At 43.0% G+C, this 20,333-nt stretch overlaps 1 protein-coding gene across 1 annotated transcript in view; it reads left to right on the top strand.

Moving 5' to 3' along the window:
* The window catches only part of LOC135705450 (NADH dehydrogenase [ubiquinone] 1 beta subcomplex subunit 2, mitochondrial-like), a 247,189-nt gene that overhangs the window by 50,589 nt on the left and 176,267 nt on the right, over positions 1 to 20,333 (top strand). The gene's annotated exons all lie outside the window — the stretch shown is intronic.

Raw genomic sequence — 20,333 nt, 5'->3', positions numbered from 1 at the left:
CGACGTGGATTGCAGCGGAAGCTTAAGTCACGTCCCAAGCAGTTTTGGAAGTTTGTCAACGAACAACGTCATGAAGCTGGTCTGCCGTCGTCTATGATACATAATGGTAACGTGGCCTCATCTACGCAAGATATCTGTCACCTGTTCTCTGAAAAATTTGCTAGTGTCTTCACGGACGAGCGACTGAGTGACGACCATGTCCGACAGGCGGCCAGCTACGTACCACTCTCTGGCCAAACCATGAGCAGAATTGACATCAATCCCGAGATGTTTTCCAGGGCTTCCTCGAAACTCAAGTCGTAGTACAATCCGGGTCCTGACGAAAATCCATCGGCGTTCCTCAAAAAGCACTTGGATAGTTTGTTGTCTCCACTGCTGCACGTTTTTCAACGGTATGTGGACGTCGGTGTTTTCCCATCCTGTTGGAAGCTAGCGCACATGTTTCCAGTACACAAGAAAGGCAGCAAACAGGACGTTGGCAACTACCGTGGCATCACTTCGCTTAGCGCTGTCGCTAAATTGTTCGAACTCGTTGTTATGGAACCGTTACTCGCTCACTGTAAGCCGTATATTAGTATGGACCAGCATGGTTTCATGGCTGGTCGCTCCACTGCCACTCACTTGCTGTGCCTTACTTCCTACATCTCTAACAGTATGTCGGATCGTGCTCCGACGGATGTCATTTATTCTGACTTATCTGCTGCCTTCGATAAATTGAATCACCGCATATCAATCGCTAAACTGGACAGGCTTGGTATCCTCAGCAGCCGCAATCTTACTGTTGTCATTGGTGATCACCAGTCCCGTACGTTTCCTGCCACATCCGGCATACCTCAGGGTAATCACCTGGGACCGCTGATTTTTCTGATTTACTTCAACGACGTGAATCTGGTAATTGAGGGACCATGATTAACATACGCAGATGACCTTAAACTCTACCTCCGAATTCACTCAATTGAAGACTGTTGCTTCCTTCAACGTCAGCTGAATGATTTTGCTGATTGGTGTATTCTGAATGGTATGGAGGTTAACCCGTCCAAATGCTCGGTTATCTCTTTTTCGCGCAAGAAAGAGACTATTATGTTCAAGTATGTTTTGTTAGGCACTGAAATTGAGTGCGTCAGCCAAATTAAGGACCTAGGCGTGATTCTGGATACAAAACTCTCTTTCAAGCAGGACATCTCGCACGCCGTCGACAAAGCTTCCAGAATTCTAGGGTTTATCTTCAGGATTGCCAAAGACTTCACGGATATCTACTGCCTTAAATCGTTGTACTGCTCCTTGTCTCACTCCATATTAGAATACTGCTCGGTTGTCTGGACTTCTCACTACAACAACGGTGTCGGAGTATGTTCAGCGACGGTTCCTGAGATATGCGCTACGAAAACTGCCGTGGACGGGTCCCTTCCGATTGCCTAGCTACGAAAGTCGCTTGCAACTGATCCATCTGGAGCGCCTGTTGGTCCGAAGAGATACGGCAAGGACATTGCTTATTGCGGATATTTTGCATGGACGCACCGATTGCCCTGTCCTCCTTGAGCAAATTGACATCAATGTTCAACCCCGAGCCCTACGGAATAATTCAATGCTGCGCCGGCCCATACAGCGAACTAATTATAGCATGTTCGGTGCAATCGGAGGTTTACAGAAACTCTTCAATAGGGTCTCCGCACTGTTTGATTTTGATCTGACTCACCAGCTGCTTCGCCGGAGGTTTAGTTCGTTTTTTTCTAGATCAGTTTAGTTTGTTTAGTAATGTCCCGTTTTTTAACGAGATGACTATCTATGTACTTATTGATGTTTTGTATTAGTACTTTTCATGTTTAGCTTAAGTTACATCATTGGGGCTAATAACGCCTGTTGATGTTCAGTCATATAAATAAATAAATAAATAAATAAACAGTTCCTGATTCGTGCAATTTTTAAAAGTGACATGTTGAAAAATGATAAAGTCTTAAATGTATAGAAATATTTCTGATCGATTGGTTATGAAATTATTAAATTTGGTCCAGGGGCAGCTGAGTTACTAACGTTCGAAATCTTTCATAATTTTGTTGCATGTTCCATTTTTCCATAGAAATCACAGACGTAGTCCTACGTCAAAACATATCAATGAGTGACTCTCTCGCAACGAATGTAGGGGTAGTGTTTTTGAATTTCCAAAATCAATTGAAATGCGGAGTTAGGTACACTAACAGTAACACTACAAGTGCTCCGGTAAAATGGTACTGTTTATACATGCGAGCTTTTTTAATTAATTAATAAAATAACGATTGTCTGTTTATTTTAATATTTCTCATCCGTAGTGGGATGATATCACGGCCGTTTTTACAATCCCACCATTTATTGGTATAATTATGTAAATAAATGTGTTTGGTAGCGTGTGTGTGTGTGTTTTTTTTTCTTCTGCCAAATCACTTAAGATAATTGAATACCTGCCTGCATGCATGAGTTTTGCTGCAGATTTTGCCAGTAAAACAGTTATGGTTTTGCCTTTCTCGAACACCGAGGTGTGTGTGTGTGTGTTTGTGTGTGTATTCTTTCTAACCCCCACCGGCCGGCAGTGTTATTATGGAAGAACTCTCTCTTCCATGCCACATTTATGGTCATTGTAGACAGCTTTAGTCCGGGAGTTAGAAGATGATAGCTCTATCGCAGATCCAACAACCCATTGCAGAATGTCTGGAGAGTCACGCCCATTCCGAGGTTACTTTCACTTAAAATAAGCCTCGCATGTTTGTATTACCTCTATCAATTGGATATTAGTATTGAATACACACTTCCAGGTTCGAAAATATTCTTTTCAAACCTAGCGGGTATTTAGTTTAATTTTGATGTTTTTTGTATAAATAATAATAATAGGCTCGGTCTCACCATGTTGTTTTTGGAATCTCTTGTGGTTTTTCTCTAACGCTTCGTTTTTCATTCCGCACTTCACCTGCAATTTCTTTCTGCCTTTTCCAGGATTTTCTTGTTTCCCGAGGAAGATAAATCCGCACTAATTTCCATTTCATCTGCCATAAGGCTCGCGTCTTAAATCGCTGGTCCACCGAGCACTCGGAATGAATCATTGAATCAATGTAGAGTATTGCGTGAGATGGTGTTATATGAAAATTACGAAAAGAGAATGAATGGAAATCAAAAGGGATTAGTTTCAAGAAAGGGAATAGTTTCATCAGATTTCCCAACTAACCATTCTGAAGCAAAGTAAGTATTTACAAGCTATATTGCTACTAAATGGTAACTTGGGTACTCATATGGCCGTCAGAATGGTTCATCGGTTGCGAAGTGAAGTATTCCTGAAAGTGATGCGTTATATTTCTCAATGTTTTGATTTAATCCATACGTTACCTCAATGTTATATCACAGACAAACAGACACAACACATTGAACATTTATCATTGTAAACACTATCGCCATCTGTTTTTTACCCTCAACAGATGACTGTAGCGTGTAAACGTAAAACGCAAGGGAATTGATTATGCTAAGCGATGAACATCTTAAGCATGTTTTGTCTGCTTGTCTGTGACCATACCTTCACTATCGCAACTCCGTGTAATCCGCGAAAGTGCTTGCATTTTTCTCAGGCACTTTTGATCTAACTGCAATCACTCTCTCATACTCGATGCCACGACCAAATTGGCACAACGATGCCCTATACGCTCTCTGACCAAAGCGCAGGGTGCCTTTCCCGTACACCCACGAAAGGCTATAAAGTCCTGCCAATTTAGAATCGGTACGCTTCTTTTTGTCCGGTACTGCGCTCCTAGCGGTTGGTTCTGGAATCTTTTGACATACATTTGTTTACAAGATCTACAAGAGAAGGAGAATGGAACAATGGTTGATGATACTATTTCAATGGCCAAATACTGGAAAAAAAAAGCAGCCGGTGAGGTTGACCAGCAGCTTGGGCAGAAGTTGACGGAACGTATCAAGCCCATAGTTCGAATAAAGAATAGAGGAATAAAAATCACAAAATCCATATTTTTTTATTGGGTGTCAAGCTGCTACCGACATCTCTTGGTTAGTCTTGGAATATTTTACATTCAGCAATGTATTCACAATAGGGGATGATCATTTTAATGCTATGGTTCTCATACGAGTAAATTAATTTTTCCTGTTACCAGGAACATGTAAACTAATCTATATGGTCTATCTTTTGACAGACTAATGATCGACAATCTTATCGATAAACACTTCTTGAATTTCCACGTATGCTGCCAAATTGGTTAACTAAGCGATTGAACTTTATCGAATCATAAAACAATAATTGCAAACTGAAAACAATCCAGAGAGCTTCCTCGAATGATAAACCTTAACAGGTGTCCATAATACGACATGCAACAAGCTGCTCTGCTTGCATGGCAATATGCAATCTAATAGTAAACCATCTGCAAATAAGATGGAAAAATTGCATCTTTTCCACCATTCCCTCTCCTCAAACGAACAATCAATGAAAGGTATGGGTAGCTGGTGTATTGCTATCTTCTTTCTTCTTCCTCGCATTTCAAGCTTGTTGCTTATCGCATATAAGCTCATTGCGTGCTCTCAACTTAGTGTTCTAGATGCACTGCCACAGTTATTAATTGAGAGCTTTCGATGCCTGCTACCATTTTTGCATTCGTATAATGGTGTGGCAAGTACAATCACACTCTATGTCCAGGGAAGTCGAACCCAGCCACCTCCAACATGGTCTTGCTTTTTAGCTGTGCCTGTGGTTGAGCTAAGGGAGTCCCCGGTGTATTACTGTGCAGCACAGAAATGAGCAAACATGCAACAATATATTCTATCTCAAATTGCTGTTATGATTCATGCAAAACGTGCGTAGCATACATCGATGCATGCAGGGCTTGCGGTTGGTGGAAGAGTGGTTCTGTTACATGCTCGAAAAGTTCTGCCATCGAAGCAATAAAGTGGCTGCAAGCCTGGATGGGTTGTTGGCATGTCGAGGAGGTTCTGGCACGAAGGAGGAACCCTCTTACAAATAGCTATATCGGAGAATTACTCCTAGAGTGTAGAGAGCGTAATGTTTGATATGCACCGATAGAAAATGTGTGTAGTACGTTCAAGCTGCAGGAATGCTCTGGGCATGTAATTTTGCTTTAAAGATAAAACATGCTTTTAGTGTCGTAACGTTTCATGTTCATAAACTTAAACCGACTATATTCGATATATTTTTATCGTGTACTGCGACAGTGTTGCATAAAGTGTTGATATCGTCAGCAGAGCACGGACGACGACGATAAGATAATATCTCGTTGGTTTATGGCAGACCCGGTATGTGCAAGTATGCAGACTAACGCCCCGATCGGGGGTGGGATCAAGTTTTACGTACTTGATGGTGCTGCTTGTAGTGCTGATGTGCAATTTTGTTGCACACAGCAAAAAAATAATTTTGATATCACATCAAAGTGGATGCACTACAATCATGTCGAAAATTTTATGTAATTTTTATGACCACATAAATAAACATATGCAGTAAAAGCAGCGTAATGTCAGTTCATGCATTGTATTAATGATAATTTTGTCCTTTTTAGCAAGTAATATTACACCATATTTTCGACATGATTGTAGTGCATCCACTTTGACGTGATATCAAAATTATTTTTTTGCTGTGCAGGTGATTACTTTCTTTACATGTAGGTATGTACTCGAGATTGTTGGTGTTGTAGTTTCAATCTTGAAGAAATTTGGCTTGCTTCCTGAGATGGTTGATCGGAAGTTTCAGGTGTTGAAAGATTTTTAAAACGCTCTGTGAACACACTTGCTTAAAGTTAGTAGCTTGACCTAGAATGATTTCCTCATATGCTTCATTGATTTGTAAATAATCTTTACTTGCTCAATGAACCCAATCAGGCAGAATGTCATAGAAATAGTTACTTTGATTGCTTTTCAGGTCATTTCAGTAGCCTGCATCATGAAACTCTCCGATCGATTACTCGTACTGCCAGCGGAAAGCAATTTGGTCGATACCATCGATAATTGCAATCACTATTACACAACTGCACCCGGCGAAAGCCATGACCTTTCTCTGCTCCAGCTACATCCCTCAACCCCCTTAGGTCTTTTGAGAACACGGCATCCATCAACAATGGAGCTCATAAATTGGCACCATGCTTGAATCCCCTCTACTCTAATCATGATTCAGAATCACATTCAGCAGTCGGGTGGCTCATCGAATGAGGGCAAAACAATCACCCCAAATCAGGACACTTGACTGAACATTGCTAATCGCTGCCAACCATCCGACTAATAACATCTATTTACCTACCTGTATCCAGCTGAATGCATGTTAGTCATTTACATCGCCATACCGCCATGGATGCTATCGACAATGGTCAGAAATTAATTGAGCCTTTATATGGTGGCTGTTCGAACCGGCGGGGGTGATAAATGGGTTTCAATTTGTGGGTAGGTCTTGGAGGATTGTAATTAGGACGCGTATTTGTTTGATCTAACCGTTTAACTGAAATGTGATGGCCATGATCGAATGCAAATTTTCATTATTGCTATATAGCACCGTGGACCGGGGGCAAATAAAAACATTTAGCCACGTGATTTCAACTCAACTATAATTAATGTTTCGTAAGGACTGTTCATTAATGAAAGTTGACCCCTGTTTTTCAAAGGAACATATTTATTTCCGAACAAATTCATGAGTTTACTTTATGTAAATGAAAATCCACATATAGGGGAAATGGATGTAATGTCGGTCTAAATTCCCCATAATTTGGGCCCATACATAAATTCTCAAAAGAGCCAACTAAGGATCAATTTCCTTCGATCAATTACCGGAACGTGGTGGGGAGCCCATCCACAAGATCTTCTGACGTTGTACCGGACAACGATTTTATCGGTTTTAGAGTATGGTAGTTTTTGTTTCCAGTCGGCAGCTAAAACGCACATCATCAAGCGGGAACGGATCCAGTATCGTTGTCTTCGTATCGCGTTAGGATGCATGCACTCGACTCATACTATGAGTCTCGAAGTAATGGCGGGCATGTTGCCACTATCGGTCCGTTTTTCAGGGTTATCTCTGAGGCTCCTCACCCGTTGGGAAGTAATGAACCCACTGGTGATCGAAAACTTTGAGAAGCTTCTGGAGCTAAATCCTCAAACATGTTTTATAACTTTGTACTACCTATATTTAACACAGGATTTCAGTCCTTCAAGAAATATTCCCAATCATGTAGTCTTCTCCGATTTCGGCAATTCAGTGAATTTTGATTTATCTATGACGCAGGAAATCCGCGGAATTCCAGAGCATCATCGTCCTATGATTGCTCCGTCATTAAACGCTGCAAAGTTTGGCCATGTTGATTCTGCAAGAACGTTTTTCACAGATGGATCTCTAATAGAGGAGTCCGCTGGTTTTGGTGTATTTAATGAATTTCATAGCGCCTCTCGAAAACTTGAAGCTCCTTGTTCTGTGTATGTGGCCGAACTGGCAGCAATTCACTACACTTTGGAAACTATTGCTTCACTTCTTGCAGACCACTACTTTATTTTTACGGATAGTCTCAGTTCTGTCGAGGCTATCCGTTCCATTAGGCCGGTAAAGCACTTCTCGTATTTTCTCTTGAAAATACGAAAGCTGCTTAGTGCTTCATCCGTGCGCACTTTCATCATCATCTTCGCGTGGGTCTCTTCGTATTGCTCAATTTTGGGCAATGAGAAGGCGGATTCTCTTGCGAAGGTGGGCGCTATGGAAGGCGACATTGATGATCGACAAATCGCCTATGGAGCCAGCGCCGGTGGTGTAGTGGTAAGCGTGACTGTTTTCTAACACCCCAATGGGTCTAGGTTCAATCCCAGACGAGGTCGGTGGTATTTTTCTGAGGCATAAAAATCTCTGGTCACGTCTTCCTTCGGAAGGGAAGTAAAGCCATTGGTCCCGGCCCATGTGTGTTGAATGGGTGCGATATCCTACGCAGGTGTGGAAGCTGCCTTCCTGAACATTCGATTGCCATCAATGGATGGCAATCGATGTCCGTCGGTGATTGGCACTAGATTGCGGAACAGAGACCGACGTTAAATAAAGGAATGAATGAATATCGCCTATGGTGAGTTTTTCTCTATTTATCGTCAGCAGTCGCTCATTAGCTGGCAACTTCAATGAAGTCAAGGGAGCTTGGGACGATGGCTACATTCAATTATCCCTAAGGTGTCGAAGTTTGGTTGGACTTGGGTCGAGACTTCATTCGCGTGATGTCTCGTGTCATTTCCAATCACTATTGTCTAAACGCTCACTTGTTCCGTTTAGGGTTGGGAGACAGCAATCTCTGTGAATGTGGACAAGGTTACCAGGACGCTGATCACATCATGTGGTCTTGTGCGGAGTATCGTGGAGTCAGATCACATCTTTATGATTCCCTTCGGGCTCGAGGTAGGCAACCTAATGTTCCAGTTCGGGATATTTTCGCTAGACGCGATCTGGAGTTTATGAAACTCATATATTTTTATTTTAAGAATATTAACCTTAGATTGTAAGTTTGATTAACCTTGTGTTTAGTTTGTATTTTGTACGTGTGGGTTTTGTTTTCAATGTTTGTTTTCAAGATAAATAGAAATAATTTCATGTTTTAGGATTAATTAAATATTTGTATCGTTAACCACATTTCAAACCTCCTTCTTCCCTTTTCCCATCCAAAAAATTGTAAATCTCCACTAGCCTCGAGACAACCGCGAGAACTCGATCCAGTTCCTTTAACTTTAAATATCTACTTTGGCCTAATCGCCCATTCCCGGCCTAGAGCTGATTGGGAGCAATATCAAACATGTATGGAATATAGCTTTGATACAAAAATACCTTTCCAAACCAAAGATGAAATTAATCATGCTCTTGACTTCCTCTATAGTTGAAGCAAGAGCTGCCTCAGTACCAAAATGTGAGGCTAAATTCGATTCAATTATAATAAACGGTGATCTTCAATATCAAAGAACACGCGATCCTACCATGAAAGCTATCTGGTGGGATTTGCAAAAATAAATTAAAAAGTGATTCTCTGCCCTGAGGAACAAACATTTAGAAAATAATGTTTTGAAATTAGACCCGAGTTCCCCCCACAAAAACCTATTCCTGCGCTTAAAGAAGGTGGTAAAATGGAGTTGCTCTTCTAGATATAGAAAAAGCATTCGACAATGTTTGGCATGATTTTTTTTTTAAACTTTATTAGAGAGATTTTTAGCCGTTGGCTAGTTCATCTCTATAAAATGGGAGACCCTAGAGGGGGTTTCTGCCAGCAAATTTTGTTACGGAGTTGGCTTACAATTCACATGTACTCAAATAGAAGCAATTAAAACAGATTCCAGTAAAAAGTCTAACAATACAGGCAACGAGAAGAAAAAAAAAAAACAATCTGGTACATCAAAGTTAGGTAGGGTTTTGAAAGAGATCGGAGCTCCACCGTAGGAGGGGTAATCCCCCGTCCGGTAGAGATGTACCGTCAGCCAAAAGAAAGATAAAAGGACCTAAATGTTGTTGTATAAACCAGCGCCCTTGAGGAAATAAATAACTGTCGCTAAAGTGGAAGGTTCGTCACCCAGTATGTCCCTAATGCTGTTGGGAAGTGCGTACTGCTCCCGTAGTTGTTGGTATTGCGGACACAGGCATAGGATGTGTTCCACCGATGCAGTGGTTCCGCAAACGTAGCACATTCTGTGGAACTGCGTCTCACCAAAACTATGTGAGATCCTTGTATGGCCTGTCCTAAGACGAGAAACCACCTTCTGGTCCCGTATTTTTGACTTATCCGTCCACTTGCTCGTCGTTCCTTTGATTCTTCGGATGAAGAGGGATTGGGATTGGCACCACTCTGCTTCTCAGGCTTCCCACATTTTGCTGACTATCCATCGCTTTATGTCCTGTAGTGGCACTTCGTCGGTGTAACGGGGGCCAGCTGGTCCAGACCCTGCCAGGCTGTCGGCTTCGCTGTTTCCTGGGATACCGCAGTGCCCAGGGATCCAGGAAAACACCGTGTTCGGAGGTGTGGCCTCCACAATACCCTATATCCAGGGGTGAGCCATGGTCTCCTATGTAAGGGCTTGTTTCACGCTGTACGAATCGGATAGCACCAGTATGGGCCGGTGCGAGGGTGTTGTAACGGAAACAAAGATGGCCGCAGCTTCGGCGGAGAAAACCGAGCATTGTGGTGGTAGGTTGCTACTCATCGGTGCTGAAATTCCGGCTACCCCAATTTCGACCCCGGCTCGGGAAAGCGATCCGTCTGTGTATATGTGGGCATGGGTTGGGTAGTCCGAGCCTAGCAGTTCGGCTATTATTCTCTTCACGCTTCAGAGTTATCTCCAGCCTTGAACCTGCTTATTATCCGACTATCGATTTTTGGTGGAGGTATGCGCCAACTTTTGTCTCCCTACCAGTGGACCTTGGCCACTGAGGGGAGCTCCGAATTGGCAGTCATGTGGAGGAGTCTGTTCCCCTCATCGAGGAGAAAGATCCTGTCATTTCCAGAGGTCATTGCGGTAAAGGCAGCGGCTTTCGTTGCAATTGCTGCGGTTATACGATGGCGGAAGGGCAGAATACCCGCTTCGATGCATGCGGCATCGGCGGGCGTTGACGGAAATAGACCGGAGACAATCCGATCGTAGGTGTTAAAAGTTGGTGCTAGTATCTGCACGAGCTTTTCGGTGGCGATGCACGTCATCTCAAGACCGTACAGTAGGCGACTATCGATGACGGCTCTTGCAACCCGGAAACGAGTGTCACGATTGTTAGACCGGTGGGGGCGAGAAGATAGTGCGGATCAAGTTGATCCTACTGCAGCAGTTGTTCTTGATCGCCTTAAAGTGCTGCTCGAAGTTGAGGTACCGGTCAACAAGTACCCCCAGAATACGGACCGTCTTCTTCAGTGGTATGGGCTGGCTTTGAACTTTAATAGGTGGCCCGCTGACACGGTGCCGGGATGGACACACGTGGCACCTGACGTTTTTGGTGGCCGACAGCTGGAAACCTACCGCGCTGGCCCACCTGGCTACAGCGGAGACTGCTGCCTGGGCCTTGATCCTGTTGCGTGCTGCTGTTGGGCCGGTAGTTACGATGAGTACATCGTCTGCAAACACGAAAATGTAAACATTTTTCGGCAGTCCTCCGAAAACTCCATTCATGGCCACAAGAAAGAGGGGAACGGCGATAACTGAACCTTGTGGGACGCCCGTCTCTTCTCTGAAAAGCTGGGACCTCGTGTTGCCCACTGCGACTCTGAAAGAGCGATCGTTCAGGAAATTTTTGATGAAGTGGACCATGGGTCCACACAGCCCCCAGTTGACAAGCTGCTCTAAGACGAGGGGCGTCCACGTTCTGTTGAAGGCCTTCGATATATCCAGCGAGACGATCTCGGTGTGGAGACCGCTATCGTTGGCACTCTTGAGGACCTCCCCTAATGTTGCAAAATAAGTTGACGTTCCGTACCCTTGACGGAAGGCGTGCTGTCGATGGTCTTGGCCATACAGCATGTCAAGGCTATTCGCCGGAACTTGCTAGCTTCACGGGTTGTTTCATTGGCTTTTGGGATGGCAATGACTAAACTCTCTTTCCACGACGCTGGATACGAGTTGGTGAGCCAGAGCTTGTTGAAAAGCTCCAGCATCCGTAGCTGGCCTGGCGTTGGTAACCTCTTGAGTAGAGGGTACCCAATTTCGTCAGGACCGGCCGACTTTCCGTTGCTGCAGCGGAGGGCATGCTGCAATTCCTGCCAGGAGAATGCCTGGTTGATGTCCGAGTTTCCAGCGTCAGAAGAAACAGAAAAACTTGCAATGGATGACGTCGAAGGCTTAGCTTTCCGCTTGAATTCGTCTTCGTATTTCTCGATGGCTGCGAGATCGGCAAAGTACGAGCCGAGTTCGTCCGCTACAATTGCAGGGTCAGAAACAGCTTCACCGTTAATCTGTACGTGGAGCGGTGTCATACGCCGTTTCCCACTGAGGGCGTTGACTTGCCTCCATAAGTCGGCCGAAGACTGTGACGAATTCATTCCTTCCAGAAAGTCCATCCAGCGGGTTCGTTTGGCGACACGGATTTCTTGCCGGCATTGATTGTGCGACTCATGGTAGTGACGGAGAGCGTCCTCGCGGTCGGGATGTCCGATACGAAGGCGCTTTACACGGCGAAGTGCTTTACGCCGGGCTTTAACGGCTTTCCTCGTATCTTCATTCCACCAGCGTAGCGCTTTTCGCCCCGGAACGCTGCTGGTCTTTTGGATGGTTGCTGTTGCTGCTTCGTATACCACTTCTCAAAAGTCTTCAATGCTGTTCGGATTACGCTGTAGTAACAAGGACTGAAAGGCTTCACCATAGCTATCCCAGTCCGCTAGTTCATAGCGCCATCGGGGCCTCCGTGTTGTCATCGGGAAGATGGCGGTCGAAAGTTGAACTTTGATGGGGTAGTGGTCACTACCATAGAGATCCGTGTTCGCGCTCCACTGAGTTTTTCCGGCAAAACAGCGGCTGACAGCAGTGACGGCGATGGCAAAATTTTCCACTTATATTATGAAATTAGTTCAAAATTAATTAACGGACAGAACTCTGCAGGTAAGTTATCGTAATTCCAAATCTTAACGACTACCTGTTAGAGCAGGAGTTCCTCAGGGTAGCATTCTTGGGCCTATATTGTATAGCATTTTCACAAATCTTTGTTCGCTGATGACACAGGCATTTCCGCTAAAGAAAGAATTCTTCGTGTTATTTTCAGCAGACTGCAGATAAGTTTAGATATTTTCTCTTCGTATTTACAAAGTCGGAAGGTTTCTTCGGAGTTCCAATTTCCTGGTCAAACCAACTGAAATATTTTGGATTAGTACTAGACCAAAAAATTACTTTTAAAGATCACATTGAGGGCATTGAAGCCAAATGTATCAAATATATAAATTGTTTGTATCTCCAAATCCAATCCAAACTCCAAACTTTGCCTCCAAGTTTGGAAATCCAAACTTTGCCAGACGAATAAACTTCTAATATTTAAACAAGTTTTTAGACCGGCCATCCTTTACGCCTTTTATGGTCTAGTTGTTGCACTACCAGGAAAAAAGCATTTGAAGTTGCCTCCCTGGCAGTACTATCGAGGTACATAGAATTTCGAAGGTTGAGACTTGAGAACAAATGTCCAACAAAATAATTAATAATTTCAGGCAAAAATCGTTGCAATCCTCAGTTGCACCGATAAATTCCCTTTATACTTATATAAGATCTAGTTTTAGTTTTGAGTTTTAAGATGTAAATTGTTGTACTGACAACCTGTCTAAAATACTGAATTGTCAAGGCAGGAATAATGTTAAAACACTTATACATATATATCATAACAATAAAGGCTGGTAAGTTACTGTAGTAGCTGGAACACCTAGGTTAAAATGAAATGTAATTAATTTTGAATTTGGAAAAATAAAGAACTAGAAAAAAAGGATGAGTGGATGAGCATTAAGGTTTTTTATAAGTCTTAAGTGAAAATGACACTGATGAAGATTGCACACTGTAGTTGAAATACGTATCTGTCATGGATACCAAAACTAATTAAGTGGAATTAAATGAAAGATAACCATTTTTGATGTTTTATTTAAAAAAATTTTTTTTCGGAAATCATACATGAGCCCTAATGAGCTTTGAAAATTATTAAGAAAAATCTTATTGCCAACACTCCACATGACCGATTTTTAATAATCCACGACCAAAGCTATCAATACCAATGATCCAAATAAACTCAAGTGGGCGTCAACAGTCCATGAGACCCATTTCCTGATCTAGCGGTATAGATGCTCATCATAATGCAACCCTCATTAAGACTAATTCTCAACTAATTTGTACTAATTGTGCAAATTGTTCATGATACAGATGCTCTAAAATAATTCATTTTGGCATAAACAGTCCATATGACCGATGTATGCCAATAACTATCAAGAACAAGGATCTGAAACTATTGAGATGACGTCAAAATTCCATGTGATTAATACGTTAAACATGACACCAACAGCTTTCAAATTCCACCTCAGGTTGAAGACGGTGTCAATTGTCTTTAAAATTCCATGATATAAAATAATTCGAGTTGGGGCTAACTGATCTTAGAGCAGATTCTCAAAAGTAACTGTTGATGACACTGAAGCTCCAAAATAATTTTAACTCGAAATGCGATCTATTTTCAAAAAAATACTCCACCAGATATCAAAACTGATGATCTTAATTAATTCGCATCGACGCCAAAAATTTAGAGCTCGTTACTCACTGATTTTGCATATGTGCGCTCACCCAGATCACATACATGCATCCCATTTAAGAAGCACGTAAAATTGTAATTACGGGAACTAGACACAAAACTTGTCTGCAATCAGCAAAACATAAAAATACAATGTTTTCTGGTATTGGGTTGTTAGTTTGACGGTGGTTCAAAACCATACGATGTTTTATGATCGACGTTTCAGTCTTTGGACTTGACCTTCTTCATGGGAAATTAAATTGTACCGACTTCGATTCAGCACAATCTACACGATCTAAAACTAAAACTAGCTCTGTTGAAAATCCCAACCCCTGGTTCAAAATGTTGGCGATATTAAAACTGTAATCTCGAGTAATATTTGAAAAGGGCCTATCAACTTTTGCAAACAAAACTTGTTAGGCTCTTTTCACGGAAACCGAAACACGCGTTGATAGGTCCTTTTCAAATGTATCGCAATTAAACAGCAGTTTTTATCTGAAGACTGAAAAAACCCAATCAAAACGAGCAAAACCCAATAAAAAAGACCACGGTCTTTAAACGTGAAGATCATTAAAGGTCAATACTTTCTAGAAGTTTCCGGTGCGTCTATGAAGTGATTGCAACTGCCATAAGGATTTCAGAACTTCAATAAAGTCCTCATACCTAAGTTTTCCTGAGCTTTAAAAAATTCTGGCAATTTTCATGAGTTAATGGAACCATCCTTACATATGTTCCTAAAATGCTCCTAAAGTTTTTGAAACCTCCTTGAACATCATTGAGAATCCCTTAAATTCTCTATGCTTCCTCGAACTTCTCTGGACTTGCCTGAAGTTTTCGTTCCTCAATGGCCATGTTCCCTTAATTTTAAGAAATTTCGCGAATCTTCTCTAACGTGCCAACAATTTTCTTGATATTTATGGAACTTCCCTTTTTTTTCCTCTGTTCGGGACCTAACACCACTGCGACCAGTAAATTGATCCATTGTAGTATATCCCGTGTCCTTAGTTTAGTGCATGTCGTATTACTCCATCACTATTGAGAAATGATGAAGTATTCGATTTTTTACAGTTGCCACTCTTGCATTTATCGCAAGGATCCGACTCTTATTGAAAGGTCCCGCTATTTATACCCTTCGGAGTGTTGAAACACCCTCCAAAGGCGCGCCCCTTTGTCAGTCAAAATTGGGTTCCTTAGCAACAAAATTAAGGTATGATTCCGATCATGACCAATGCATCAGCACCCTAATCTTAAACTAGGGAACAACGAATAGAAGATTAGGAATCACATAAATGAAGACTAACTAACTAACTTTTTTTTTTTCCTTGTTTTAAGATCATCCTCGGTAGACAAAACCGAGTCTTGTCACTATCAACAAGGCATAAAAAGTAACAAGGACTAAGATGTGTTCCTTGGATTACTGAAAAATCCTGTTCCCCTTGTTTGAAGTAGTCATGACTAGGAATCGGTGGTAGATCTTACATCCCGTAACGTACCACGAGAAGGTGATCTACCCACGTTACGGGGCAACTGCCCTTAAAACCCAGCAATTGCTGTTTTTTTTTCAAATATTTATAGCTCCCTGGAGCGTACTGACGTTTCTGTAAATTTCCTGAGTTTCTTGTTAAGTTAATTGTACTGCAGTGAGGTCCTCTGATGTTCTTTGATTTTATCTAGCCCTAGCATTTCTGAGGCCATTGGAGTTTCTATATAGTATCCAGAGTTTTCCTCAAGATGTTTGGATTTGAGCGTATAGATCTAACTATGTCTAAAGATATAGTAAGGAGAACACTAACTGCTAGGTTTTCATGCCGTTAAGTTTAAATCGATTTTTATTTCTTAGATATTTGTATATGTAGTCTACATTTATTGAAAATTTCAAATAAAACGTATGATTAAAAATAGCATGTAAGGCAACAGCACTATTGTAAAACGGTCTACACTGATTGACGACTAAACTAAACTAAACTAAACTAAACTAAACAGCATTGATTACCGTTGATAAAATAAATTTTGTGCAGTCAGAGTATTTAAGTACCACAAAAGCTAAGCAATCCAAATTAAACCGTTTACTCTTTTCAGTAGAATTCCCCGTTTGACCTCTACAGTCCAAGTTATGTTTCCAGAATATATTTAAGTATTAGAACGAAGTAACAGAATTGATTCGAAATGCAGTCGTGTGATTCATAAACACCGTCTAAATGGATACCAATTCCACAAGTTAGTTGCAATACTGTTTTAACGGGTTTGAATCAAGCGTAAGCATAAATGGTTGGATCGGTTTGTACAAAACCGGAGATTTTCTCTGTATTTTGGTTGTAGTGCATCCAAAACTCGATTTACATCTTTTATTCCATTGGTTAACTGTGAAACATTGTTAAGTTTTACCGTTTATTCCATACACACTATTTTATCCTAGAATAAACTACGAAAATTACCGATACCATTGCGCTACAAAGTAGAATATGTGCAATTTTCCACGCGTTCCCTAGTACCAACTGGATCTCGAATTAAAAATCAACATTCAACTTGCCGAAAGCAAACATTTTTACTGCTTTTCTACGTTCATTCCTGCTCCGAACAAGCTCATCCCTATTCGGTAAACCTTTTCCCAAGAGCAGCCACTTGAACACCTATATTCTACATTCCATGGAATCCCATTTTCGCATGATGCACGAGACGACGTTCACTGTCCAATAATCTCATCTGGACTGCCAGCATACTAACCCACACACACACACATACACACATCCTGACAAGACCTGAATGCACATTCCATAGTTCTCTCTACCTTGATTCACGGTTTCGAAACAAGAAAGGTATGAAAATGGCATTTCTGCAGGAAGCTTTTCGCTTTTTTGGGCAACTCGGGACCTCCAAAGGATGCAAAAAGTGCATCGGTAAATGGGGAGCTACTTGAAGCGAAACGTCCAACGCAGACTGCAGCTCTCTGGATGCTCGCGCCGCGTCCGGCGATGAGGAATGCAACCTTGATGTCTCACCATCCCCCCTCCCTCCCCACCAACAGCGTTATTTTATAACGCATATCGCACCCAGCCCCGTCAGGTGGCACGGGAGCACATTTCTCTGTCTGCTAGTCGTGAGTGAAAACTAATGCTGATGCCACCAGCTCATCCATGACCGCCGTGGGAAATCGTGGGATGCAGCCGGAATTCGGATATTATTTTAACTTGCATGCGCTGTGCATGATGACGGGTTTTTCATTGGATTTGATTGTGTTCAACAGTTGCAACTTTTGATCCTGAACCCTGATTTCACAGCTTGTTGAATCGTTTGTTCCGCTGTAGGTAAACTGGCTGCGCAGCGAATTTCTGGAATCTACTGCAGTGATAATTACCATTACTTATGGGAACAGTGTTGGCGTGGCAGATTTACTACTTTTTTGCCATAGTTTCTTCACTCTGAAAATACAACCTACTAAGCATATCTCGCTAGCAGCTAGGTTTATCCTGAGAACATTATCAGATCATCTACAGAATTTAATGAACGTGTCTGTTGCCATCGACGGTTTTTCGCGTCCAATTACCTTTTGGGTCGCATATCGATTTATCCGGTCCTTCACCACCCATCTTTCACATACGCAAACAATCCTACCCACGTGTCACATCCATCAACTGAAAACCACCTCGATAAAAATTTATGTTGCTCCAATATATATATTTTTACAACACAATTTTCGCTCGTAACATTATTAAATTGACAACATCGGAAGCTGGTCAGCCATTGGGAATATATCCTACGCTACGGAGCAAAAGCCCTGTCGCAGCAAAAAAAAAAATCTGAATGAATCCACCTATGGCAAGATCTGACCCTTCTCACTTATTCAATTTGCGACTACGTTGGTCAAACCTTCATTCAGTTGAAAATTAGTAAGCTAATGCTTGCATTAATTTGATCTATTTTAGTTGTTGTGTCCTAAGCCAGTAAATTTTCATTATGAAATTCCCATTTTGACGTGCACAGATAAAAATTCTGAATTTTAATTGTGATGCAAACATTCATTCACGTAGACGTATTTCATTTCACGCAACCGAGCAACTTGTAAACAAGGTTGTTTACAAAGATGGGATTTTGTACACAATATTTGCTGCATTGCATGAAGGTCTCCTATCCCTAGCTCCCCGTGGTACCGGCCGGGAACTGTGAGCAACCTTAGGGAAGATCGGGGTACCAACCCCGGTGGGAACTTTGGTCATAGGCTGACAGGGAAGGGGGGGAGGGGGTTTGCTTCGGCAAGCCTGAGCGTCTGTTCTCCAGGAGGAGCGGCTCACAACAGCGTCTGTTCCCCATGTTAGGGGCGGCTGATCTACGTCCGTGTGCCAGTGAAGGACTCTAAGCACAACTGTGCACCCTGGTCCTCCGGAAAGTTAGGGGATTGGTGTCAGGCCCTGCAGCATTGCAACGGAAAATCACCAACAGAGGAATACGAACCGAGACCAACGGCAACGACCCCAGCGACGAAATAGCACTTGCGATTGGAAACTCGGCACGTGGAACTGTCGATCTCTCAATTTCATCGGGAGCATCCGAATACTCGCCAATCTACTGAAGGACCGCGGGTTCAGCATCGTAGCGCTGCAGGAGGTGTGTTGGACAGGAGCCATGGTGCGAACGTTCAGAGGTAATCATACCATCTACCAGAGTTGCGGCAACACACGCGAGCTGGGCACAGCTTTCATCGTGATGGGCGAAATGCAGAAGCGCGTAATCGGTTGGTGACCGATCGACGAAAGAATGTGCAGGTTGAGGATCAAGGGCAGACTGTTCAACTTTAGCATAATCAACGTGCACAGCCCTCACTCCGGAAGCACTGATGATGACAAGGACGCATTTTACGCGCAGCTCGACCGCGAGTACGATCGCTGCTAAAGCAACGACGTCAAGATCATTATAGGAGACCTAAACGCTCAGGTAGGCCAGGAGGAGGAATTCAGACCGACGACTGGAAAGTTCAGCACCCACCAGCTGACGAACGGGAACGGCCTACGACTCATCGATTTCGCCGCCTCCAAGAACATGGCCATACGTAGCACCTTTTTCCAACACAGCCTCCCTTATCGTTACATCTGGAGATCACCACGGCAGACGGAATCGCAAATCGACCACGTTCTGATTGATGGACGGCACTTCTCCGACATTATCCGAAATGTGCAAGGATAAGGACGGGAGCCTCTTGACGGACGGACGTGAGGTGATTGAAAGGTAGAAGCAGCACTTCGATGCGCACCTGAATGGCGAGAAGAACGTAGGCACGGGAGACCAGCGCAATGGAGGAAACGACTACGTCAGTGCAGCAGAGGACGGAACTGACCCAACTCCCACGATGAGGGAAGTTAAGGATGCCATTCAGCAGCTCAAAAACAACAAAGCAGCTGGTAAGGATGATATCGCAGCCGAACTCATCAAGATGGGCCCAGAAAAGTTGGCCACCTGCCTGCACCGGATGATAGTCAGGATCTGGGAAACAGAACAGCTACCGGAGGAGTGGAAGGAGGGGGTAATCTGCCCCATTCACAAGAAAGGCGACCATTTGGAATGTGAGAACTTCAGAGCGATCAGCATTTTGAATGCCGCCTACAAAGTGCTATCCCAGATCATCTTCCGTCGTCTATCACCTAAAATTACCGAGTTCGTGGGAAGTTATCAAGCCGGCTTCATCGACGGCCGATCGACAACGGACCAGATCTTCACCGTACGGCAAATCCTCCAGAGATGCTGTGAATATAAGGTCCCAACGCATCATTCGTTCATCGAATTTAAGGCGGCATACGACAGTATCGACCGCACAGAGCTATGAAAAATCATGGGCGAGAACGGCTTTCCTGGGAAGCTGATCAGACTGATCAAAGCAACGATGGACGGTGTGCAAAACTGCGTAAGGATTTCGGGTGAACTATCCAGTTCATTCGAATCTCGCCGGGGACTGCGACAAGGTGATGGACTCTCATGCCTACTCTTCAACATCGCTCTAGAAGGTGTAATGCGACGAGCCGGGCTCAACAGCCGGGGTACGATTTTCACGATATCCGGTCAATTTGTGTGCTTTGCGGACGACATGGACATTATCGCAAGAACATTTGGAACGGTGGCAGAACTATACACCCGCCTGAAACACGAA

Source organism: Ochlerotatus camptorhynchus, unplaced genomic scaffold (genome assembly GCF_037179485.1).
Source record: "Ochlerotatus camptorhynchus isolate MF236.1 unplaced genomic scaffold, CSIRO-AGI_Acam_v1.1 ptg000267l, whole genome shotgun sequence".
NCBI classification, from domain to species: domain Eukaryota; kingdom Metazoa; phylum Arthropoda; class Insecta; order Diptera; family Culicidae; genus Ochlerotatus; species Ochlerotatus camptorhynchus.
Note: the sequence above shows the minus strand (reverse complement) of the source record. Positions and strands in the feature narration are given on the sequence as shown.